We start from the raw sequence: 27,005 nt of genomic DNA, 5'->3' as shown, positions 1-27,005 counted from the left end.
GAAGGAAACGGCAGACCACTCCAGTAATTTTGTCAAGAAAACCCCTTAAGCAGTCACAAATAATTGGACATGACTGAACACCAACTACCTCTGATTCTAGATGTGATTGTTTCCCTTTGTTTAATGAATGTATAATTGAATTTAGTAATAGTAAATCTGCTACTCATATTTCAGGATGAGCAAATGCTTACAGCCATCAAGAAGATTCTCACAGAATTTTAGAACATGCCAAGGACAAAGAAAGAAAAATAAAAAATTAGAGGAGCTTTCTTATCTATTGTCTCTATTCTCACAAAGTTCCTGAAAACGTATGAAAAGCACTGTGTGCGGTCTCAGAGTTCTGTGTGCCCAGCTGTCGAGAAGGCTTTGAAAACCAGCATAGAGAATGAGCAGATTCTCAGGAAGGTAAAGGAGTGTTCCAGCTTGCCTCTTTCCTCTCTGAAAAGAATCGATTTTCCCAGAGTCCACCCCACTCAAGGACGTGCCCTTTCAGGTCTCCTGTCTCCAACCTCACCTACTCACGCATAACTAATTCAAGGCTACAGCTGATTGCACTCTGCATGATTCCATATTATTTCATTGCAATACTCCTCATTCTCACAACAAAATATACTCGGGAGGTTTTCTTTGTAGTGGCAGTATTTGTTTTTTTTCTTACCTTTCAGCTGATGCTCGTAAGCCCTGCCGTCTCCCCAACAGGCTTCCCAGAAGTTTCTCTTGAACCTTTGCTCAAGACAATTTGAGATGAGCGTTACATGCTGGGAAGAGAACTTTGCATCTGAGGGATGAAGCTGAAAAATTCAGATGCTGCAAGCCTAGTAAGTTATGGGTTTTAAAAATATTTATATAACTGGTATGCCAATTGGGCTGCAACCTCTGACGATAGGCAATAGGGTAATCTTGGGTGCCTCTCTCAATAACAATCTCTATGCCTCATGTCTATATTCAGGGCTTCATATGGAAGCACCATAATTTGACTTATATCTCTCTAAGTTGTCTCAGATCCTTTACAAGAATTTGGGCTAACAAGATATTGGGTACAGGACAGGTTTTATTAAAACACATACATGGCTTCATCCTGAAACCCCTCAACAGACAGAAAAATTTGTTTCCTTTTTCTGGAAGGTATCAAGGAAACCTCTCTTGTGACTCATGCTATTTGCCAAAGTTCAAGATGGCCCTCAGTTCCCACTGGGCCCAATTCTTTTTTCCTTTTAGGGCTACATGGATGGTATTGCCCTGTGGGCCTCGGTGCAGGTCTAAATGAGCCTGGATATTCCTGGATCCTCTCCCACATACTCTGATTTGGGGACTCTAAATCTTCCTTCTCCTCTTCCTTCTTCTGAAAAATTTGCCTGATATCTGTATAACCCCACTTTGGAGAAGGTTGACTGTGAAAGACAGCCCTGTGATGCCTGTGTCTCCTTATTGGGTGAGAGACCTCTAAGCCCGTGATATGGTATAGGAGATGTGACTTCTTATAGATAGGGGGACTTAGGAGGAAACAGAAGTATGTGTACATATCTTGGTGTGTATGTATATATATATATATACATGTGTGTATATGTATATACACATATTTCTTTTTTTCCCCTTAATAGTATTTTATTTTTTCCAATTACATGTAAAGATAGTTTTCAACATTCACTTCTATAAGATTTTGAGTTCCAGATTTTTTTCCAATCCTCCCTCCCTCCCTCCCCTCTGCTTTCCCCAAGATGGCAAGCAATCCGATATAGGTTATACATGTACGATCATATTAAACCTATTTCCACATTGGTCATGTTGTGAAAGAAGAACCAGAGCAAAAAGGAAAAAAAAACATGAAAAAGAAAAAAACAAAAAAAGTGAAAATAGTATGCTTTGATCTGCATTCAGACTCCATAGTTCTTTCTCTGGATGTGGACAGCATTTTCCTTCACGAGTCTTTTGTAATTGTCTTGGATCATTGCATTGCTGAGAAGAGTTTAGTCTCTCATAACTGATCATTGCACAATGTTACTGTCACTGTGTACAATACACACGTTTCTTAAGAGAGAAATGGTATCATGACAGGAAGCTGGTCCTGAAGCCAGAATCCTGCCTGATACATACTGGCTGTGTTTCCCTTGGCAAATCACTTAGACTCTCAGTATCCTAGGCTCTCTAGAATTTGTTGTTCTTTATACCAATGAAATCATAAGTCTAGTTCCTATCTCCTTATACTACTTAATAAACAATCTCTCTCTCTCTCTGTATGTATGTATATATATGTATGTATAAATACAAACTCACAATCTTCTTATATAATCTTCTTTGCTCTTTGTGTTTATTGATAATTATTAAATTCACAATAAAAAAGAACATTTTAAAGTTTGGAAGGAGTGAGGCCAAGGGAGAGAAGGCAGCATAGGTGATTGGGATTAGAATAACCAATTTCAGAATCCCCTGTCACAGAGACAAAAAAAGGTAAGGGTGATGATGAGACCAAAGGTATGAGCATCACTGCATTTGGCTGAGGTGCATTGAAGGTGCAGGTCCTGGGAGTCAAGCGGGTTAATGAGCTAAGAGGCCAAAGTATCTAAGCAGACAGTAATGTGTAGATTCAAATTCCCAACTATGAGGAAAGGAGTTGGGATCTGCATCACTGGAAGGAGAATCCATATAGAAAAGTTAGCAATCCCTTGAAGTAATGAAAAATCCCAATAATGAGAACTCTCTAAAGTAGAATGGACTTCCTAGAGGCTTCCCTCCATCGCTCAAGAATGACTCTACTGTAGAGGGGATTTCTATGCATGCCTATTTTGTCCTAGATGACCTCTGAGGTCCCTTCCATATCTGGCATTCTATTATTTTGACTGGCCGCTGGGGTCCCTGGAAACATTGGCACCTTCAAGGTCTTTTATTTGTGTCTTTTTTTATTTTTTTAAATAGATTTTTATTGACATCTCTTCTCCTTATGCCTTCTTAATCTAAATATTCCATATATCTTCCCTTCTCAGAGAGCCATCTCACATAACAAAGAAAATATCCTTTTTTAAGTTTTTCTGTATCTTTACGGCTTTTAATAATAAACATTATCTCTAAAAACAGCCTCCTTTACAAGTGGGATGCTGCCACGGATGCTGGTCCATTTCTGCAGTCCAAGTCTGTGAAACTGAGGCCACAGCAAGGATTTGACTACTGTTTCTGTGCAGTGTTCTCCACCCTGCTTTGGCTGCACCTGGCACTTGCCTGTCTGCTGACTAGGCTCTGTTGAACTCAGCTGGGTACATTTTGTGCATGGCAGGCTTTTAGCATCTGGAGCTGGTGTGCCACATCAGCTATTCCATCAAACAGAAATCCAATCTAGCACTCAACAACTGGGGATATCCTTTCATTAAAAAGCCCTCCTAGACCCACTCCATAGTTAAAGAGTTACAGGAGCCTTTTTTATTTCTGACCAAGTTATATTTCCAAACCCTATATCTAACCCACATATAATTTTCTCCCAAAAAACCCACCCCTCAATTCCCCCTACAAAGCCACAACCTCTTTTTCATTTCCAAAACTTCTGACTTGAAACAGCCTTTGGGTTTCTGTATCCCTAAGATGCTCAGAGAGGGTCTACATGCTCTTATGATTTGTGGTTTTAAATAACCTCCCATATCAGGATAGGGTGGTGATCTAACAATGGTGATTTTCTGTTACCACAATGTATTTCTTTACAAATTCTGCCCTTTTGTTCTGATCCCAGGAGATGGAAATATTTCCATACAAATACTCACAAAGCTATGTAGTACAGGGTTGAGGCAACAGGGTGTCATAGAAAGCATATTAGCTCTGGAATAGAATCCTGTTCCTGCTTCTTGGACCTTAGGCAAATGCTTAACCTCTCTAGCCCTCAGTTTCCTCATCTGTAAAATGAGCAGTTTGGATGCCTTGACCCTAATGATGATTGCTTTCAACTCTAACCCCAAGATCCTATTTTGCTACCACATGAATGTTATTGGTGCATTTTGATATTTCCATTTGGTCATCGTCCAGTGTTCTAAAGTCCTCTCTCTATTTCTACATCCTATTTCTTGTCTTCAAAAATGGCACTTCAATGTGTTTATAGGTATGCCCTCCACTTGCACAGATCTAAACCCACTAGAAACCTGCCTCTGACATTTATTATCTGTGTGACCTTGGGCAAATCATTTCACCTCTATAGGCCTCTCCATTTGTAAAATGAAAGATTGGACTAGATAAGGGTCTTTTCTAGTTCTAAACTTGTTATCCTATGACCCTTCTACCTCTATATACATGAAGGCTGTTTCCCCAGAACCTTCCTCTGCCATACCTCCTTGACCCACAGTTGGAGTAAAGATTTTTGAACAGTGATTGGGAAGCACATTTTTGCACTGGCATGAAAGATTAATTTTTTTAATGATTCAAAACACTGAGGTTTAAAAAAACCCCAATAGCAACAACATTATAAAGGCAAACAACCTTGAAAGACTTAAGAATTCTAATCAATGGTGGCACAGTGGATAGAGCACTGGCCCTGGAGTCAGGAGGACCTGAGTTCAAATCTGGCCTCACACAGTTACTAACTAGCTAGTTGTGTGACCCTGGGCATGTCACTTAACCCTCATTGCCTCTTTTAAAAAAATTTTTTTAAATTAAAAATAAATAAAAACAAAAGAATTCTAATCAACACAATGACCAATCATAATTCCAGGAGACCAACGATGAGGGAGGACACCTAATTTTTTGATTTTATTAAATTTTTTTCAATTATCAAATTTTATTTTCTCTTACTCCTACCTCACCACCATTGGAAAAAAAGAGAACATTTTTGTAATAAATGCAATTCTGCATAATCAAGCAATTGGCCATGTCCAGAAATAGGCTTCATTCTGCATCTTGTGTCCACCACCTCTCTGTCAGAAGCATCTTTCATCACTGATCTTCGGGGATCGTGGTTGGCCATTGCACTGATCAGAGTTCTTAAGGTTTTTTGTCTTTTTGTAAAAATTGTTCTCTTGGTTCTACTCACTTCACTTTGCATCAGTTCATACATGTCTTCCCAGATTCCTCTAAAATCACCCATTTTATCATTTCTATCCTCACATAATGTGATTTGTTCAGCTTTTCCCCAAGTGATTGATATCCCTTAGTGTGTAGTTCTTTGCTACTACAAAAAGAACTGCTGTAAATATTTTTGTATGGGAGGGGGGAGGCGGAGAGAGGAGAGCTTTTTCCTCTTGCTTTGATCTCTTTGGAATACATCTACTAAAGGTGTTACTGGGTCAAAGGATATGCACAGCTTGATAACTTTTGGGTCACAGTTCCAAATTATTTTCTAGAATGGCTGGACCTATTCATATCTCCACCAAAAGTGCATTAATATGCTTATTTTCCCATAGCAACTCCAACATTTGTAATCTTTTTTTTAATCAACTTTGCCAATCTGATAGGTATGAAGTAGCACTTCAGAATTGTTCTAATTTTCATTTTTTTCTAATTATTAGTAACTTGGAGCATTTTTTTTCATTTGGCCATTGAGGGTAAGTTAAAGTTTTTGAAAATCATAGAATCCTAGACCAAGACATGGCAACAGCTGAATCAATGGAGCTCTCCAACTCTGGGCAGAACCACAACTAAGCCACTAAAGTTAAATGAAAATTGGAACAATAATGTTGAAATAATGTACCTTTGAGTACCATATTTAAGCATTAGCTCTCTTTCAGTTGTTAAATATTCATTTCTTAATTTGTGTTCTTAGGCCATACTTCTAGAGCTTCGAGGACGTACCATGTACCCATTTTCTACCCTAGAAATAATTAACAGCCAAATGGACCTGTGGTCTGTGGAGAGACTGAGCAAGTCTCTTCTTTCCAGCAATTTGCTCTCAATTGTATTGGATTACAACAAGTAATGAAAAATATGAAAGCTATGTTCTGGCAGCTAATCAGACCTGTTAGCTCTCTTGCCAGATAGAGTCATGAGTGGAAGGTAAGGTGGCTAGGAGGCATCACCAATGTCCTAGGAGAGTGAATCTGTCACTCAAAACCATTAAAAGGAAAACTGCAATCCACGGAAATCTGGGTCCTTGGATTCACAAAGCAGGGCTTCCAATGCATTTGGAAACCTCTTGCTCTTCAAATAATTGCTCTGAATATCACCCAGAAAAGCTAAAAAGGAAAATATTTCAAAAAATCCATTTAGATCCCAAGTCAACAGTCCAGCTTCTTCCCTGATTGAAATGAATTGCAAGTAATGTTAAACCCTTAACAGGATGACCTCTCTTTGGGCTGGGCCAAGTCTTTTCAAGGGTGGAACAATCTTCTATTCTTTCATTTTGCTCATTTCAGCAAATTCTGTTTGGCCAAGCAGAGTAGCCTGAAGTAGTAAAAAGTGCACTGGACTCAAAGACTTGGGTTTGAATCCTGGCCGTATCACTTATTAGTTGTGTAACTTGGAGCTAGTCATTTAATCTCTATGAGCCCCAGTTTCCTCAGCTGGATAATGTTAGTGGCATGTGTAATGGGAATTAAATACCAGGGCTCTCTTGTCTGCTCTGGCTAGAGAACACCCCATGGAATGCTGAGCCCTAATTGGAAATACAGCAGCTCAAATCAAGAATTACACTTTTCTCTCCCTTCTAAGGAGAAGCTTAAAAAATCATCAGAAGGTAAGGGAGAGAGACATGTAGAGGGCAGGGTCATTCCCTACAAGGTCCATGGAGTGGGTCACCCCTCTTGGCTTAGTAGCTAATCCTCTCTGACTGTAGCTTTGCTTCAGCCTCTCCCTTTCAGTCAAAAGGAGGTGGAGGATAAGTGACCATCCGGGATTTGCTAAGTCATCCCAAATCAACAAGCCTTTCATCACTGATCCACATTTCTCTGGAAGAGGCTCAGCGTTGCATGGTATGTGCTCTAACTAGACCAGACTGAGGATGGGGTCAGGGAAAGGACAGCTGTTTGCCCTCTCCCCTCTCATTATCCCTCTATATATAGGCTTTAAGATTTAGAGGAGAGTCCCTAGCCAGCCAGAGTCAGGAAGATCTGCCTCTGATAACATGCTGGCTGTGGGATCCTGGGTAAATCACTTAATCTCATAGGTTTTGCCTTCATGCCATCTCATGTTTCTGATTACTTCTCTCCATTCTCGTGACCATCACCCTAGTCGAAATCCTTGTCAACTCTTGCCTGGATAATTGCAGTAGTTTCCAGACTGGTCTCCTGCGTCCAGCTTCTCCTTATCCTTTCTTTATGTTTCTGTCAAGATCTCTCGAAAACACTTGATTAGCACAGTTTCTGACACATAGTAGGTGCTTAATAAATGTCTGTTGACTGACAGGCCTGACCCTGTGATAGCTGTGCTCTAAAATCTTCAATGGCTCTCTATTGTCTCTAGGACAAAAATCAAGCTCTTTGGCATTTTAGAGATCTCCATAACCTGGCTCCAGCTTACTTTTCCAGGTTTTATTTCATTCTATTCTATTTCACATATTACATTTCAGACAAATTGGCATCTTTGCAGTTCCCTGAATAAGGCATTCCATCCATCCATTGACTTCATGCCTTTATACTGGCTGTCTTCCATGGATGGAATGTGCTTTCTTCTCAACTCCCCTCTTAAATTACTTAGTTTCCTTCAATTCTCCGTTCAACCTTTCCTGTCCCCTCCTCAATGTTATTAATCTCTTCCTTTTCAAATTTTGATGTATTTTTAAAATCTGTTTACTCCTCCAATAGATTGTAACCTCCTTGAGGGCAGACACTGTTTATTGTTTATTATCTCTGGAACCCCAGAGCCTACCACAGAGTCTAACCCATTTTTGTTTTGTTTTATTTTTGGAGATCAACCCTTCATCTGGAACTGAAAGCCTTACAGAGTTGTCTGGGGGCAGAGAAATGTTAAATGACTTTCCCTCTATTACACTGGTAGTATGTGTCAAAGGCAGGACTTGTACCTGGATCTTACTGACAGGGAGACTGCTTCCTTCCTTATACATATTTGATATTAGTACACATTTGTTGAATTGAATTATTAAGCTGGGAAGGGTCTGATGTGTACTATATTTCATGCGTAGATCTGTCCAGCTAAATTCATTTTTACAAATTACATTTCATTTTACAGTTGAGGAAATGGAGGCAGGTGGAGATTAAGTGACTTGCTCAGGCTCACACAGCTAGGAAGTATCAGGGGTGGGATTTGAACTGGGGTCTTTTTTACTCCTTGTCTAGTACTCTAGGCATTGTACCATTACCTAGCAGAAAAGCTTACAACCCTTAATTCCTCATCCGTTAAAACCCTAGTGGAGGTTAGTTTGCATAGACCACCGAGTTTCAGATCCTGGAGAAAGGGAAGAAAGCAGTTGAATATCTTGGCACAGAGGGATTGGGACAGTCAGTCACTTGGTCCAAACCTTTAATTTTACATGCAAGGAAACTGATCCCAAAGGACGCTCAACAAAGCAGTTATCAAATGGGAAACGTAGAATTCAGAAGTAAATTTGGAATCTAAGAATCTGGGTTCCAATCCCTCCTTTGTTCCTTTCCACCTAATTATAATTTTGGTCAAACTGCTTATGCCTGTAGATTGCAGCTTCAGGAGACCACAGATTTAGAGCCAGGACATCCAGCCTACTCCCTCACCCCTCCCCTTTTGCAAATGAGAGAACTGAAGCCCTGAGGTGCTGAAAGGCAGTGAGCAACAGAGCAAAATCTTGAACCCAAGACCTCAGATTCCAAATCCAGCACTCATTCCATGCCATCACACTAAAATGAAGGAATCGAATTAGATGATCTCTCCTTTCCTTATCTAAATCCAATGATAAGTAGCTGATTTGTTCTTTCTCTTTTAAGGTTTGGAAATGAGGGAGTTGCTATTCTTATGGCTGGCCTGGAAAAAAACCAAAAGCTTAAGATTCTCAGCCTCCGTTATTGCAATCTGGGACCAATTGTAGGCTCAAAGCTGGGATGGGCAATTAGCCAAAGTGCCATTTGGTAAGGACATCCATCTAATGGCTAGAATTATTGTAGCCAAAGCCTCCAAAAGTTTTTGTTAATTAATCTTTGTAGCTTTCTACTCCTTGTTTCCAAACTTGTTTTTGAGTCTGCCTAATTTTTCTTCATGATCTTATTTCCTGTTTCTAGACTAATGGTTTAGGCTGGCTTGTCTTGAAATCAAGTTTATCCTTTTAACAAGATCATATTTCATATAAATTCAAATGGATCTGTGATCTCATCAATTTGGGCTCTCCCTCCAATGGGTAGATTGCAATCCATCCATGAGTCTCTTCCCATGCTTCTCTTGTCCATGTCCTCCCAGAAGGTCATCCAATGTGCTGGAGACCTTCCTCACTTTTTCCTGACATTGTGAAAATGCCCATGGAGCATTTTGGCTGTCTCCCTGATCTCTCTAGCCCCTGCAATGTATCTATCATATATTTCTGTGGTATAATCCCTTATACCTCCATTTCCAAATATGCTCAAGTTACTATAGATATCAATCAGTCAATAAATATTTGTTAAGCACCTACTATGTGCCAGGCACTGTGCCGTAGATACAAAGAAAAGCAAAAGAAAATCTCTATCCTCAAAGAGTTCACAATCAGCAGAGAACAGGCAAACTATGTGCAGATTAAATACAAAATAATTAACAGAGATAAGACACGAGAATTCAGAGGGATTGGGAAAGGCTTCTTGTAGAGGGTAGAATTTTAGATAGGACTTGGAGAAAGCCAGAAAAGGCAGAGATGAGGAACAGAGAGCTAGCACAGATGAGATCTGCACTGGATGAGAAGGTGAGGATGGGTTGCAGTCTGCACCACTGGAGATCTTGGATCCACTAGAGTTTATACTGAAGTCTCTGTAACGTGAAAGTGTATTTAAAAAATCCTCCTTTTTAGTTAGACTGCAAATTTCAAGAAATAAATATTTCTCCAGGATAAAGTTTCTTTCCAGGCTAACCTAGAGGAAGGAAAGTTTATCAGTACTTAATTAAACTTCTCAACAAACAATGCCCTGCACTAAAATCCTTTTTCTCAGGCCTGACCCTTTCTTTTAGGGAACAGTGTGAACCTGTGTGAACATGAGACCTGAGACCCAGGAAGATGGATTAACACAGTAACTAAACTCAGAAAGAAAAATAATGTTGGCTAAGATCTTTGCCTTTCCCATGCCCTAAGGAGGGATTCTATGACCCCACATAACCTCAGTACCTTCTTTCCCTATTCTGAGGGGATTAGGGTATTGATCCAGGAAGGTCTTTTTGAAACTGAGAGGTTATAGAAGAAGATTAAGTGACTCTTATTTTATTAGATGTTCTATTAAATGCAAAGTACGGTATTAATATTTTTTTTACAATATTGCTACAAAAGAATTTGTTGAGATTCAATTCAATTCAGTTCAACAATCATTCACTAAATGCTTCCTCTGCTAATAAATAATATATATATGTATATATATATTTCTGCATATAGTTGGTGCTTAGAGAGACTGAAAATAATATCACTTAAAACTTTTATTTTGCCTCTTTACTCTAGTGAACTTTATCTTAGTGGTAATTACTTACAGTGTTCTGGGGCCATGGCTCTCATCAGACACATGGCAGAATTTGCAGAAACCCAGGAAAAAGACAAAGCAACAAAGGCCTTACAAGGCAGGAGAAGTCCATCTCAACAAAAGCTTCAAGGTAAATTGAAAGTGAAAGAATACCAGGTCACTCTGGCACAAACACTCGCATAAGGATTATTTCTTATTAAATGTACATATTCACTTGTAAAAAAATATTATTTCAGGGCAGCTAGATGGCGCAGTGGATAGAGCACTGGCCCTGAAGTCAGGAGGACCTGAGTTCAAATACGACCTCAGACCAAACACTTAACACTTAACTAGCTGTGTGACCCTAGGCAAGTCACTTAACCCCAATTGCCTAAAAAGCAAAATATATATATATATATATATAATTTCAATGAGTCAGAACAGCATTACGGAAAAGTCACTAATGATAGTCAAGACAAGACAACAAGCATTTCATAAGCTAATACTACACAGCCAGGTACTATGCTAAACCCTGAGGCTACCCCAAAAAGCAAAAATAGTCCCTGCCCTCAAGGTGCTTACATTCCAATGGGGAAGATAACAGGTAAACAACTAGGCGGATTCTGTGTAGATAGAAGGTTCTTTGAAAGCAGGAAGGCTTTAGCACCTGGAGGGGCTTGGAAAGGCCCCCCCCTGGATTGGTGGGATTTGATTTGAATCTTGCAGGAAGACAAAAAAGTTAAGGAATAGAGGAGAGGTAGTAGAGCATTTTAGGCATGGGGGACGGAGATCAGAGACAGAATGTTGTGAATGAGTTTCAGATGTTAATAGTTCATGCTTGTATGGTCCTTGCATCACCAGCACTTAGCACCGTATTTGCATATGGTAGTCACTTAATAAATTCTTATTAAGTTGGATTAGAGCTTTCTTTCCAGTGATTCTGTGACTAGGTGATGCGAGTAATAACCCCACGGTATGGGGGGGATGGTAGTTGAGCTTCACTGAGGGGAAGAATTTCTTGGTCCCAGCTCCCTCAGGCAAGATAACTAGGACTTGAAACCAGGTCCTCTGACTTCCTACCTATGGCTCTTTCCTCTATAACATGCTGCCTCCTAAGCACATATGAGGAGAAAACTGACCCAAGGACCTTATAGACAACAGGTATATGCTTAGAAGTCATCCTTCCAATGGGGATTTCTCTTTCTGGAAATGACAAGAACCCCAAGAAGGAGGGCTTCCTAAACAATTAAGATTGCCTAAGCTCAGGCTAAGCAGATCAACCAACCCTCTAATTAATCAATGCTAATCTCACCCAGTTTCCCAGGGGAGCAGAATTTTAGAGCTCTTTATTCAAAGGAATTGCTCCAATGTCAAGAGAAATGAAGATTAAGAAAAGTCAAGGGCTAGAGTAAAGGCTTTGTGGGAAAGATATAAATATCCCTAAAGCTAATGGAAACAGGCAAGTGTAGTATTAATGGCCCATCTAAAGGGTTTTCAGGGATTTCTTTGAGATGGATGCATTTGTTGATTCTGAATAGCAAGCTCAATCCTCTAAAAGAGAGGGAAGGGAATTGGAAGGCAGTGCTTTATAATCATTCCCTCCTTTTGCGATTATTTCCAACATCATCTTGTGCCATTTTCCCCCTTTCTGGGCTTGGCTGATATTTTGCATCTCACAAATGGACACAGTTCTCTTTGTGGGACAAGGGCTTCATCCATCACTTTGAAGCTGAATGATGTTTTATCCAATCCTTTAAATTCTTGGCCACAGTCCTAATACCTGATGGCTTCTGCTCGCCTTTAGGGACTGCAGCCAGCTCTCAGGGCCTTCAATTAGTTACCCCAAACAGCCTGAAAAATCTGGGAATAAAGCAGAGGCAGCAATTTTCAGTTGTGAAAATGATCCCCGGAAGTTGAAGGGATTAGTCCCAGGTCATACAGATGGTTTTCAAAAGGAGAAGAGCCACTAAAGCGTACAAAAAGATCACTGTGGAACCCAGAGAAGTATGCCTATTTATATATTTCTTTTTAAAATTAATGTCATATAATACATTTTATTAATATATCTGGTGCTTAGCACAGTGCCTGGCATATAGTAGGTTCTTGATGAATGTTTATTGATTGACTGGTTAATTAATATCATCACATTAAAATCGATTTAAAAAATACATTTTAATCAGGTTTGGGTTGTACTCAGGAGCTTGATACCTTGGAGAGGTGGGCTTGGAATCAAGAAGACCCAAGTTCAAATGCTACCTCATACCCTCTCCCAGGCTCAGTTTCACCATTAGTAAAATGGGGATAATAGTAGCACCTACTTCACAAAATCATTATGAAAACCAACTGAGTATATACGTAATTGTTTACTTATTCAGTCCTGTTGGACTCTTTGCGACCCTGTGGACCATTATTACTATCTATGGGGTTTTCTTGGCAAAAATACTTGAGTGGTTTGCCATTTCCTTTTACTCAATGGATCACCTTTTGTCAGAACTCTCCACTATGACCTGTCCATCTCGGGCAACCCTTTATGGCATAGCTCATAGTTTCATTGAACTATACAAGCTGCCATGACAAGGCAGTGATGAGGGGAGGAGGGTAACATTTGTAAAGTGCTTTGTAAATCTTATAGCAATTATATAAGTACTACCTTTGAAAAAGCAGCCAGGTGGCATAGTAGAGAGCTAGATTTGGAATAAAGAAAACCTGAGTTTAAATCTTGCCTCAGATACTTGTCAACTGTATGAATCTGGGAGAGTTACTTAACCTTTCTCAAACTTAGTTTCCTCATCTGTAAAATGGGGATAATAATAGCATTACCACAAAGAGTTGCTGCATGGCTCAGATGAGCTAATGTATGTGTAAAGTGCTTTGCAAACCCTAAAGTGCTATATCAATCCTAGCTATTATTACTATGTGATTTGTATATAATATAATATGAAAAGATAATCACATTTTTTTCTTTTTTTCTTTTCTTTTCTTTTTAAAAAATTTTATTAATTTATTTTAATTTATCAACAATCACTTCCATATGCTTTTGAGTTTGAAATTTTTCTCCCCCTTCCTCCCCACCACCCTCACCAAGATGGCACACAATCTGATATAGGCCATACATTTACCTTCCTATTAAACATATTTTCACATTAGTGGTGTTGTAAGTAAAAATTAAAACCAATAGGAGGAGCCATCAGAAAGTGGAAATAAAACTTAACAGAAGAGAAAAAAATAGCAATTCAACTTTCACAGTTCTTTCTTTGGAGGTGGATAGCATTTTCCATCACGAGGCCTCTGGAGATGTCTTAGATCATTGCATTGCTGGGAAGGGTTAAGTTTATCAATATTAGTCATCGCACAACGTGGTTGTTATTGTATACAGTGTTCTCTTGGTTCTGCTCATTTCACTCAGCATCAGACCATACAAGTCTTTCCAGGTTTTTCTGAAGACTGCCTGCTCATCATTTCTTATAGCACAATAGTATTCCAATACATTCATATACCACAACTTGTTCAGCCATTCCCCAATTGATGGGCATGCTCTCAATTTCCAATTCTTTGCCACCACAAAAAGAGCTGCTACGAATATTTTTGTACAGGTGGGTCCTTTTCCCATTTGTATGATCTCTTTGGAAATAATCATATTTTATATATAAATTTGAGCCATATAAATAACTAGGACTTGTCACAAGAATAAATTCTCATTAATATTGCCAAAATTTGTTGAAGGGACACCCATCACCAGCCAGAACTGGGGGAAGCAAATTTGTAATATGTCAAAGGTACCCTTTGTCCTGGGGTTTCTTTATTTTCGGTGGAGACATTTTTGACCTGGACCTATAATTTCATTGGGGTATGGAATTCTTGGTGAGGAAACTCCCTCTACCAATACAGACCTGACCTTGTTCTGTGATGTATGGTCTTAGAGAGTTGCTGGGGTTGGGGGTGAGGGATGGGGGAGAAGTAGGGCAATGAAAGTGATTTGCCCAGGGTAACCCAGCAAATGTTTTAGAGACAGAATTTGAATCTAGGTCTTCTGACTCTGAGGCTGATTTTCTCTCTCTTTCCACTATGACACCTTGCTTCTTACATTGCCTGTTATCCTCTTATCTCTTAGAAACCTGATGATATTTTTCAGCTCAATTGGCTTAACATTTGAATGAATAATATGAGACTTTAGTAATCAAATTATGAAAAACTTTAATGATATACATGAAAACAGTGAGTGCCTGCTGTTGGACATACCTATCATCCCTGCTACCCTGAAGCCTGAGGATGATGCATCTCTTGAGCTTAGGAGTTCTAAGCTTCAGTGGGCTAAGCCATTTGGGTGTCCACACTAAGTCTACCATCAATATGGTAGACTTTGGAAGATGGAGGCACTCTAAGTTGCCTAAAGAAGGATGAACCAGCTCAGGTAAAAAACAGAACAGGTCAACCATTTTGAGTCAATCAGTAGTGGGATAGCCCTGGGACCAGCCACTGCACTTTCAGCCTGCATGGAATAGGGAGATGCAATCTTTAAGAAAAAATTTAAAACAGTGCCCATGTTTTCCTGTCTATGATACACTTATTGCCACAAGAGTCAAGGAACATTCACACAAGCAGGGGCTGTGCAGTCTTGTGCACAATCGTATATAACAGTCCATAATAAAGAAAAGTAGGAAGAGGAGGTTTGGGAGAATTTTCAATTCTTCATTTGGTCTCAGAAATTTCTTTGGTGAATGAATATGTCTTTATCATATATTATCAAATATGTCTTTAATCAGTCTTTAAATAGGTCAGGCTTCTATTCAGCTTTTCCCAGAATTACTTCAAACAGAATAGGGTATGGCACCAAACTAGTCTCCAAAATATGGCATGAAAGGACCAAAGCAGAACCTGTAAAGACCCATCCAACCTGGAGACTCTTAAAAGGCTTTGTTTTTCCTTTCTACACAATTGGACAAAGAGTAAAGTCAGATTTTGACCCAATTACAAAAATGCCAAGATCTGTAAAGGTGAAAAACACTTCAGGAAAAAAGAAAGCAAATCCTCCGTGTGTGTGTGTGTGTGTGTGTGTGTGTGTGTGTGTGTGTGTGCACGTGCGCACGTGTGTGTGTGTTTGGTTTTAAGCTATTCTTTTCAATTACTCTTTTTCAAATTCCATCTCTCTTTCAAAGATGTTCTGACTACTGACCAATTACCATATTCCTAAAGAGGCTGGTGGGAAAAGACAACCCAGTGGCTTATGGGCGCTATTAAATCAAATCCAGAAAATAGCCTATTGTGTCAGCCATCACTATACATCTGCCAAGGCTAAGATAGACTTATGGCCGTCTTGAACATTTAGGGGCAGGAATGCCATTGCAATGCACAACCAGCAGGAAATAAATTAGAGTTGGAAACTGCTTTCCACAACAGTTCCTTGGAATCAGAAACTGTCTTAGAAAAGGAATTTTAAGAGTCCATCCCACTGCCTCTAAGACAGGCTAAAACTAAATCAGTCCACGCACTTGAGAATCAATTGTATTGCAAAAATGTGTTGCAGAAAGTGACCGGAGAGCCAACAAAACCGGTTTCTAGGAGTCCTGTCTGTCTTGCAAACCATCTGTATGACCTGGAACTAGTGCCTTCACCATCTGAGCATCATTTTCTTCATCTGTTAATGGAAAGGATTGGAGTAGGTGATCTCTCAGATTTTTTCTAGCTCCAGAGCCTATGAATGTATGATTTTAAGGCTTTTTCCAGGTCTAAAATTCTATAGTTCCAAAGAGAGCCAATAGCCTTTCTTAGTTTCTGTCTTAGAGTGCTGCAATCCCAGTTCTTCTTAAAACCAAAAAAAAAAAATCTGTTACTCTTGCTACACTTTAAGGCTACCTGTTTTGTTTTCATCTTAATGGAGATAGAAGGTATTGGGGTTTGGTCTTCCTGAAGGCCTTTGTTAGAAGTCACTTTTTGGATTTCTTATTTTCAGGCTGATTCCCTAGAGTCTTTCCCCAAAGGCCTCTTTTTCTTTTTCCCTAACCCTTGTCATTCAGTTTCTTTCTAAACCCTAACTGAAATGGAAAAATGTGGACTTGAGCAGAGCAAAAAAGCTAGATGAAATCCTAAAACAAGAAAAGTACAGTTGATAGGCAAGACCCTGTTAGCATTGGCACCCTTTCAATTTAATCAGAATTATTAACATTTTCTTCATCATTTTCACAAGTCTAAGCCAGGGGTTGGCAAATGTTTTTCTATAAAGAGCTAGAGAGTAAATACTTTAGGTCTGTAGGCCAAGAGGCATAATAGAAGAGATTATGTAGATATTTATATAGTAAGTGAGGGAAAAATTTGCTTAGATGTTTTAGTGATGAAATTGAAAATGTAGTAATGATTTAATACAATTTTTGTAACATAGATCTACTAATAAAAAAGTGAAATTCTTTTTGGGGGAGGATAATGTTTCACATAATTGAGATTCAAAGTTAGTACGTGGCATATAATAAGTGCTGTATAAATGCTGGTTTTTATTATTATTATTATTGACAGAGATAGATACTGCCAAATGTCGATATCAATCCACAAGCATATAATTTTAATTGAGCACATTCATCTCTTGGAATGCATTTATAGAATTACATTAGATCTTCTCTTGATATTTGCCTTTTAGGATATCATTATATTACAGATTAATTACTTTCAATTGAAGGCTAGGTGAAAGCTCTTCAATTGATCAGTAAAATGGATTCTGAAATATGGAAAGTTCTTATATGCTTTCGTTGAGATCTGAAAAAATGCTCCTGGAACTATAGTTTGAGCTCAGAAAATAATCTGCTACAAATTTACATGAGAATGGAGATCTTACTTCTTGTTTTGACTTTTTACAGCAGAAGAGCTGAGTAAAGCAGCTTGACATTACTTGTGATTCAAATGCTAGTTGTCAAATTGACTTTACTCCATCTTCCATCCATTCTGAACTGACTTTCCCTGAGACATTTTAATCCACCTTACTTTCTTCTAAGCCAGGGATTTTTAACCTGGAATTCATAAAATTATTTTCTTTTAACATTTTGAATATTGTATTTCAATAAAATTGGTTTCTTTTGTAATCCTACATATTTCATTCTATACATTGAAAAATGTATTCTTAGAAGAGATTCATAGGTTTCACCAGACTGCCTAAGAGATTCATGACATCAAAAAGGTTAAGAATTCCTATTCTAAACTTTTGAAATATGCTTTCCTAAAACCTAGGTCACATGTCTGATTATTCCCAGATTTCTTCTTCTCCATATACTCTAGGATGAAGTAGCCACTTATTAACCACAAGGTTCCTATAATTTCAACACCAGAAGCCAGCTTTTTCCTGTTAGTAGGGTCTGATCCAGAATAGAATCTCCCCTTGTTTCCTCTACCTTTTAAATCAAGTGAAGAACCTATTAGTTGTCTACTTTTGGCAGGGAGAGAGAACTCTAATGGATGTTTTGGTAACTGAAGTTCAACATCATCACCTTAACATGTCTCTGTGCTAGACTGTGGTGTTTTCTAAAGTCCTCATCTATTTCCTCTTTCTGTCCGGGTGGTCTATAGTATAGTCAAATGACAAAATGACTTCAGTTTCTACATCCATTGACTTTCACCCAAATACTCTCTATTATATTTCTCCCTTTTGAGTCTAGAATCTCCTCATATGAGTATACCTTCTTATGATACAATGCTACCTTCCCCATCCCCTTTTACCTGTCCTGTTTCTTTTGAATAAGGCATATCCACCCAGAGCCATGGTCTAGTCATGAGTTTCATTCAACTAAGTCTTATGATATCTATGAGGCTAAATTTGACCCTTTACATTAATACTCCTTGGTCCTGCTGTTTATTATCTAAACTTTGGGCATCTTTGCATAGGCCTTTGAGGCTCTGGGATTTATTTCTGACCCTTTCTTGGATTTTGTCTCCTATCAGTTTCTGGGTGTATCTTTTTGGCATTATCTATGGCTTGTGGGAACAAAATGGAGTGATTCTCAAAATGGAGTAGCTCTGGATCCATGATATCTAACTTCATGTATATACTGTTACATTTGAAAATTAAAGTAGACTGAAGCACAAAGTTCTAAGCACATTCAAATTATTGGGAAGGCTCCTCGGTCAAAAGACCACGAGGCAGGGCTTACTAGCCTTCCATAGTTTTGGGAAATACAAGAGCACAAAGAACAAGAAGCATAAAACAATATCATTAGGTGATGGAAAGCAATGATTGGATGGAAATCAGGAATGCAGGACCAGCAACAACCCCTCTTTCCATCTTGTTGCTGTGGAGAACTCATTGGTGGTGTCCACCTGCATGGTTAGAGTCACAATGGTAACAGTCAAACCTTTCCTAAAGGACTGCCAGTATTGCCGAGATAACAGACCTCTTGGAACCCACCTGCATCTTGCAAGGCTTGTTAGAGAGATAACAGTTCTCTCTTAATTGTACATGGGCAATAAGATGTAGAGAGATAGCATATTCCTTTGTATTAAGGTGATTTATGGGATAAGTTAGCTCAGAGAGGAAAGCTAAACTTCTGAACTTAACTCGGAGATAAATATGGCTTAGACAATCTTACAACCTATTGGGGGTGATACAGAATGGAATCAAATACAAAATGAAATCAGAATCAACTTTATTTTTTCAATATAGAAGCATTCCTCCCGCATTCTTATTAGTTTAAAACCCTTTTAATTAGATTTGTAAGACACCCAGCAAAAACTATTCTTATTAGCCTTTGTTAGATGTACTCTGTCTCTGGCCAAGAATCTGTCAACTCTGTTCTATAAGCTGTGATCAAGAAATCCACATCCCTTCTCTAACGCCACCTTCTTAGCCAGGTGCTCACTTCCCAGCTTAACTTCTCTCTTCTTCATTCTTGCCTTTAATGGGCAACAGTGAGGAAAATACATTCTGTGACCATTCGCTCTTTAGTTTCTCGCCCAGGACTTCATAATTATCAGCAGCATTTTGGGGGTTCCTCCAAGGAATGTCATTTGTGCCAATGTGGTTCACAATGTATATAGGTGCTTGTCATCTTTCTGATGTACCGTGAGAGGCTCTCTGTTTTGTCTTGGATGCAAGCTCAATGAAGACAACAGAATCAAGCGTCAGAGAGTTCCACTGGGTGGGCACTTGCTGCCCCTTCTTGGTCTAAGATTCTATGATCTTAACCAGTGGCACAGCTAGAGTTTTCCCTCCAGACTGGCTTACTCTCCCAATCCTTGTAAGCCCCAGGTGGGAAGGCAAGTGACCTGTGGCCAGGAGCAGAGCCCACTTGGGAGTCTCCATAATGGGACTCCTACTTTACTTTCTGCTCCTGGAACCAGTCTCATTTGTTCTTTAACTATTTGCAGATGGGCTTTGCAACCCTTAACCAGCAACAAGCGACAAGCAGCAACAATCTTATGAATGTGGTATTCAGCCAGGAGAGCTCACAAAGCCTAGTGGTCATTATTCTTACTTTTCTTTTTTAAAAATTTCTTTATTTTATTCTGAACTTAAGAAATAAAGCAAGCATTTCTATAACATAGTAAAATAGGGAAAAAAAGATGATTGTACATGAAATTGCAAATGTTGACATTGTTAGTTATTTTTAAATTTATTTATTATTTATTTAATTTAATTATTATTACTCTATACTATGATTATGGACAACTTGCTATTCCTTTTAAATATATAATAGTTATCATGTAACTTCTTTTTCCCCTTCCTCCCCCACCCTAGAGATGGCTACTTTTAGACCCAAATGTATATGTGTGTGTGTGTGTGTGTGTGTGTGTGTGTGTGTGTGTGTGTGTGTGTAAAACCATCCTATACATCTATTTATTAGTTCTTTCTCTGGATACAGATAGTGTCTTCATACATCCTTTATAGTTAATTTGGGCATTTTTAATAGTGAAAATGACTTAGTCACTCAAAGTTGTTCTTAAAACAGTATCGTTGTCACTGTGGACAATGTTCTCTTGCTTCTGCTCATTTCATCACTCTTAGGAATAGAGTACTTTTTGATTTAGTAGCATTTATGGCAGAGGTAGGGAAAAAAGGGCTGGATTTTTACATCTTTAAGGTATTTAGAGTCCTTTTTATATACTGCAATGCCATTATCAACAAAAACACAGGAGAACTTAGCAAGACTGATAAAGAACTCACCATCTGAGTTACAAGTGTTAATAATAGGTGTCCCTACTGATTAATTGCCCGTAGTGCTCTGAGATACAGAACATATTCCAAAAATATTTGTCTAGCTGATCAGGTTATCATTAATTGGGAAAGGAGGCTAACTTATGATCCTGATATTTGACAACAACAGCTCTTGCTGTTAGGCTGATGACATAAGAGCAGAAAATTTCCAAAAGCTGGAGTTGCATGAAGATGCCTGGGACACAGCTGCTATTTCTGCTTTCTCTTGCATATCTAACCATATTGCTCATTTAATTGACCTGATTCCCGACAAAGAATTCTATAATTGGGCAGAACGAATTATCTCAAGAGCATAGAAAATGTGTGCACTCACAATTCTGCTCTATTTGATTTGTGCATATTATTCTATGTCTATTAATGTTTTCCCCCTCAGTATGTAGTTCATATAAACAATTGAAAATAAAACAAGTTATTTTTTTTTAAAGTTTTTCCTCCATCTGTGGACCAGGAAGGGGGTCAGAGGAAGGTCCTGGGTAAAGAGCATTCATGAAGTATGGGGATTCAGACAAGAAGGATTTCTAACTTAGGTGGTTTAAAGCTGGAAGGGACCTTAGGCGATGTTTAACCAAGCCTCTCATTTTACAGATGAAGAAAGTGAGACCCAGAGAGAGTAAGTGACTTACCCAGTGTTATACGGATTTGAACCCAGATCCTCTGAGTTTAAACCACCACTCCATTCTGCTTTGAGAAGAGAGAAAGGACCTGGAGGGAGGAATCCAGCATCCAGGACATTCAGAGCAGGGAGTGAGGCAGTGTTAAGTACATTAGACAAGGAATTAGGAGACCTGAGTTCTAGCCCCATCTCTGCTGCTAATTAGCTGTGTGACCTTGAGCAAGTCACTTCTCTCCGAGTCTCAGTTTCTAAGCCCATACAAATAAAAGCAACAATCCCTGACCTGCCTGTCTCAAAATGTTGTTGTGAATATCTGATGGAAAGAAGAATAAAACATACTTTGTAATCTGTAAGGAATTATATGCATGGAAGTTATTATTATTATGAGGATGGGGAACAGAGAGGCAGGGGGTTGGGGTGGGGGGCCCTGTAAACCAGAATAGGACTTAGTCTGGGCTGTGGACATTTTTAAACAGGGGACAGAATGAGGTCAGGTCTGGAAGGGGAGAGGGACCTATTCTTGGCTTTATAATATAGGAAAGAGAAAGAAATAAAAATTATTCCATTGAAAGATGCCCATATTTGGAAAAATGAGAAATGAGAGAACTAGACTCCTGGCAGTGTGTGGAATTTGGAGTCAGAAGATCTGGGTTAGAATCTTGGCTCTGCTTCTTACTCCCTGGATGACCTTTGGGGCCCTTTCTGGTTCTTAATCCCATGATCTCTGATCTGTGACCTGCTGCGGTAAATCATTTACACTCTCTAGGCCTCAGTTGCTTTATCTGCAAAATCTAAAGGGTTGGACTAGATGAATGGCCAGGTTCTTCCTAGCATTACCTACCATGAGCTGGATAGGATCTCAGAGAGCCCTTTCCGCTCTGACATTCTGTTGTCTATGTTCTATAAACCCCGACCTGCTGTTTCTTTGTTCAATCAATCAGCAAGCATTGATTAAGTACTCACTGTGTAATGGGTACTGTGATAAGTGTTGGGGATGCAGATACAAAGAATGAAACCAAACGTTCTTCTCAGGAAGCTTCCATGGTAATTGGGAGATGACAAGCATAGACATACACAAGCATGTACATGTGAACACACACTTGTATATCTGTATACATACTTTTAGGTGAGGGTATATGTGTGTGTGTGTGTGTGCATTTCTTGTTGTTCAATCATTTTCAGTCACATCCGAAACCCCTATTTGGGGTTTTCTTGGCAATGGTACTGGAATGGTTTGCTATTTCCTTCATATGTGTATATGTATATGTGCCATTTCCTTCTCATATGTATGTATATATATATATATACATACATATACTTGTCTCCCAGTTAGAACATACATAGACACACACATAAAAATACATACATATATGTGTGTCTATATACATGCTCATATATATATATATATATACGTGTGTGTATATATATATACATATATATATATATATACATATATATATATATATATACAGGATAAATACATACAGATAATTTTTGTTGCAGTCATTTTTTAGTTACATCCAACTCTTCATGACCCCATTTGGGGTTTTCTTGGCAATCACGCTGGAGTGGTTTGCCTTCGTATGTATGTGTGTGTATATGTATGTTTGCTATTTCCTTCATATATATATATATATATATACATATATATACACTTGTCTCCCACTTATAATATATATACACATATATAGACACACATATGTGTATGTGTGTGTATATATATATATATATATATACACATACAAAATAAATATAAAGATATTTTTGTTGTACAGTCATTTTTCAGTCATGTCTGACCCTTTGTGACCCCATTTGGGGTTTTCTTGACAGAGGTACTGGAGTGGTTTGCCATTTTCTTCTCCAGCTCATTTTACAGATGAGGAAACTGAGGCAAACAGGGTTAAGTGACTTGCCCAGGGAGACACAGCTTGTAAGTGTCTAAGGCCAGGTTTGAACTCAGGAAGATGAGTCTTCCTGACTCCAGACTCAGTATGTATCCACTTTACCAGTTAGAAAAATACCAAGTACTTAAATACAAGGGAGGGAAAGAGGAAGGGGGAAGGAAATAAAGGAATAAGCATTTATTAAGTGCCTACTATGTGCCAGGCACTTTACAATTATTACATCGCTTGATCCTCACAACAACCCTAGAAAGGAGGTGCTATCACTTTTTTACATCACTTTTTTTTTCTATTTTACAAGTTGAGGAAACTGAGGCAAACAGCAATTAAGCAACTTGCCAAAGATCATACAGCTGATAAGTGACAGGATTTGAACTCGGGTTTTTCTGACTCTAGGCCCAGCACTTTATCCAAGGTACTAAGTAGCTTCCAGATCTAGCTTTAGGTACCTACTCAGAGTCACTATGCTAGCATGTGTCAGAGGTAGGGCTTGACCCCAAGTTTTCCTGACTCTAAGATTAGTCTGGATCAGTTGTGCTGATTTTTTTTCTCTAAAAAATACTATTTGTTATATGGGATACCTCTCTGGGAAGGGGAGTTGGAGGGATAACTATGATGATGTAAAAAACAAAAGATATCTATAAAAAATTTATGTATAAAAAGAAACTGGGGAAAAGGAAGAAAGAATGGAAAATGACATCAAGGGGTTTTGACACTGGTGACAACCAATTCATGAAGACAGAAGATGGAGTGGTCTATGAGAGGAATACAGAAGGCCTTTCCTCTGGTTCTCAGCATGAAGGAGGGAGAGTAATGTCTGATAAGGCTGGAAAGACAGGCTGCAAAGAGCTAAAGGCAATAGGGAGCCTCTGGAATTGGTTGAATAGAAGAATGACATGGTCAGATCAAAGGTTAAGGAAAATGATTTTGGTACCAGTATGGAGGAGGAACAGTGATGGGGAGAGACTTGTGGCGGAAAGACCAATCAGGGAAGGGTTTCAATAATCTAGAAAGGAAGTAAAGAAGACTGAAATAATTCCTCAGAATCACTTTCTTCTAGACCAGAGAAAGCTTTCTGCTCCAAGAATAAGCAGATAACAGAGATAAGCATTAGACTAGGAATGCTTAACTTTTTTTCTATGCATTGACAGCCTGGTGAAGCCTATGGACCTGTTCTCAGAATCATGTTTTTAAGTGCAGATATAGGAAAAGCAAGGAAAACTCTCATGTTGAAAAAATTATTATTATAAAGACAAATTTATATACCCTAGATTAGAGGTCCCATTCTAACTGCTAGCTTCAGAAGCAGATTTCCCTTTTCATAAGTGCCCATGGTCTTTCCAGTTTGGGACCAGCTCCCCCCCACCCCACATTCTCACAACCACAGAATGTTGTGGCTGGTGGCAACCTTAGAAGTTTTGCCCTGATTTTCTAGATGAGACTCAGTAGGGTTCCCTTAGTTTTACCACAAGTCACAGATGCTGCCATGTCCATGATTTGTACTGAGGAAGCTCTTTGCCTTTAATCTGTGTAGATATCTTAACCATCTAATTATTTTTTGCATCATAAATCCCTTTGGAAGTCTGGTCTTCATGCCTTTAAATTGGTTGTCATCAATGTCAAAATCCCTTGACATCATCATTTCCATTCTCTCCTCCTTTCCCTCAGTTTTTTTTTATGAATAAGTTTTATTGATATCTTCTGTTTTTTATATCATCATAGTCCTTCCAAGTATCTCTTCTCCGCCCCCTCCCAGAGAGCCATCCCAAATAGCATTTTTCAGAGAAAAAAGTCTTCCTTCCCTTTTCAAGAAAAAATATATGTGTACATATGTATACATCTATACATACATACTTACATACACACACACACACATACATTGGTGAGGCAATGGAGTGAAGTGACATGCCCAGGGTCACATAGCTAGTAAGTGTCAAGTGTCTGAGCTCAGATTTGAACTCAGGTCTTCCTGAATCCAAGGCCTGTGCTCTATCCACTGTGCCGTCTAGCTGCCCAAGAAAATATCTTAAGTGCTTTAAATAAAATACGTAAGATTTCAATTATGCTGAAATGCAGTTATCAAAATAATTTAAAAACAAACTGAAAAAAACAGGTAGGTGGTATAGTGGATAGTGCTAGACTTAGAGTCAGGAAGAGCTGAGTTCAAATCATACCTCAGATATTGACTTAGCTTTGTCTCTCTGGGCAAGTCACTTAACCATGCTTTGCCTCAGTTTCTTCATCTGTAAAATGGGGCACCTACCTCACAGGGTTGTTATGAGTGCTTTACATATGTTTTCTCATTTGAAATAACATATATATTATTTCACTTTGAAATAATATTTAAAAAGTCAATTAATTCAAGTAATCAGTTGAAAGCATTTTGCAAACCTTAAGGCACTATAGAAATTTAAGTTGTTATATTCGTGGACCCCAGGGTAAGAACCTCTGATCTAGATGGATTTGGAGTCAGCAGACCTGGGTTAGACTTCCAGCCCTGCCTCTTACTACACTGTATGATGTTGGGCAAAAATCCCTTCCTTCTCTGGGCCTCAGTTTCCTTATTTAAAGCATGAGAGTTGCTTCTAGTTCAGTCTTATGATCCTGTGAAATCCAAGACAATTTATCTTTTGGTTTATTAGGACCTTTTCAGCGTTCTCACAAAGGTTTAAAAATGCACAAACACGCAAACAAAAAAACCTTATTACTTACATGACTAAAACAATTGACTCTTACAATCACTGAATTGTTTGCTTCTCCCTTGGTTGAAGGCTTAAGAGTTCCACTTGTTTCAAAATAAAAGGGTCAGACTGAGGTGATTTGCATTAACCTTCTGAGCTAGAGGTCCAGATGTTTTCCATTTGGTCCCAACTGGAAACAGCCAAGCTATTTTTATTCTGTATTCTTTGTTGACCATCGGCTTTTGGCTTGCTGCTTGGAAAGCTGTCACAGTTTTACTGTTCCAGTTAAAACCTCTTCGTTCAAGATCCTCTCTTTCCTTATTACTGGTCCCCAAATACTTAATTATCTGCATTTGACATTTTTCCATAAACTAGCTATTTATAAATTGATGCAAGAAAAAAAAATCCCACTTCTACACTAACAGAAATTAAACATCTGTTTGCTGAAACCTCAGATCCTGCCTCAAATTGCCCTTGACTTGAATAATCTTTGTTGTAAAGTACAGATTAGACACTGGCATGAGAGCATAGAATAAGGCTCCTGCAGTTTTCCCCTTGAAATGGAAATCAAATAGGAGATCAGAGCCTAGACCACAATTACAGTACATATCATTGCAAGGCCTCCCTGTCACTTGCGGACCCAAGCTGGCCCATCCTCAAGTCCCATGGCTCTGGAGGTGGATGATGCTAGGCCTAGAAAATGACTACAAACCAGATTCAAGCTTGTATACCCTGGACCTATCCTCAAGTTCTTGTATTTCCATATTCAAAGGCTCCGTTACCCTAACCATGATTTAATCGTTGTGGATAGCCTTCTACAGTTGGAGATCACAAACTCTCTCTGCCTCAACAGAGAGTCTTCATGAGTTTCTGTGGCCAAAATAATTCATCCCCTAGTGGCCTCTCTTCTGATCCTAAGCCTTTACAGATTAGCCCCCTAATGCTAACTTTGGAATAGCTCTTTGGAAGGCCACTGTCCTTCTCCCACAAGTGAATTCTTCCTGACATCTCCATTTTGTGAAGGGACTCAGTTGATTTTGTCTCCATACCTCTCCCAACTCTATTCCTGACTTTTTGGATTTCAAAATCATACCTCCAAGGCTGGATTCCTTCATTTCTGTC

General features: G+C 38.8%; 1 pseudogene; it reads left to right on the top strand.

Moving 5' to 3' along the window:
- Positions 1-225: 225 nt before the first annotated feature.
- Positions 226-27,005, top strand: part of LOC110197239 (uncharacterized) — a 47,589-nt pseudogene continuing 20,809 nt past the window's right edge.

Source organism: Phascolarctos cinereus, unplaced genomic scaffold (genome assembly GCF_003287225.1).
Source record: "Phascolarctos cinereus isolate Bilbo 61053 unplaced genomic scaffold, phaCin_HiC Scaffold_7;HRSCAF=346, whole genome shotgun sequence".
Lineage (NCBI taxonomy): Eukaryota > Metazoa > Chordata > Mammalia > Diprotodontia > Phascolarctidae > Phascolarctos > Phascolarctos cinereus.
Note: the sequence above shows the minus strand (reverse complement) of the source record. Positions and strands in the feature narration are given on the sequence as shown.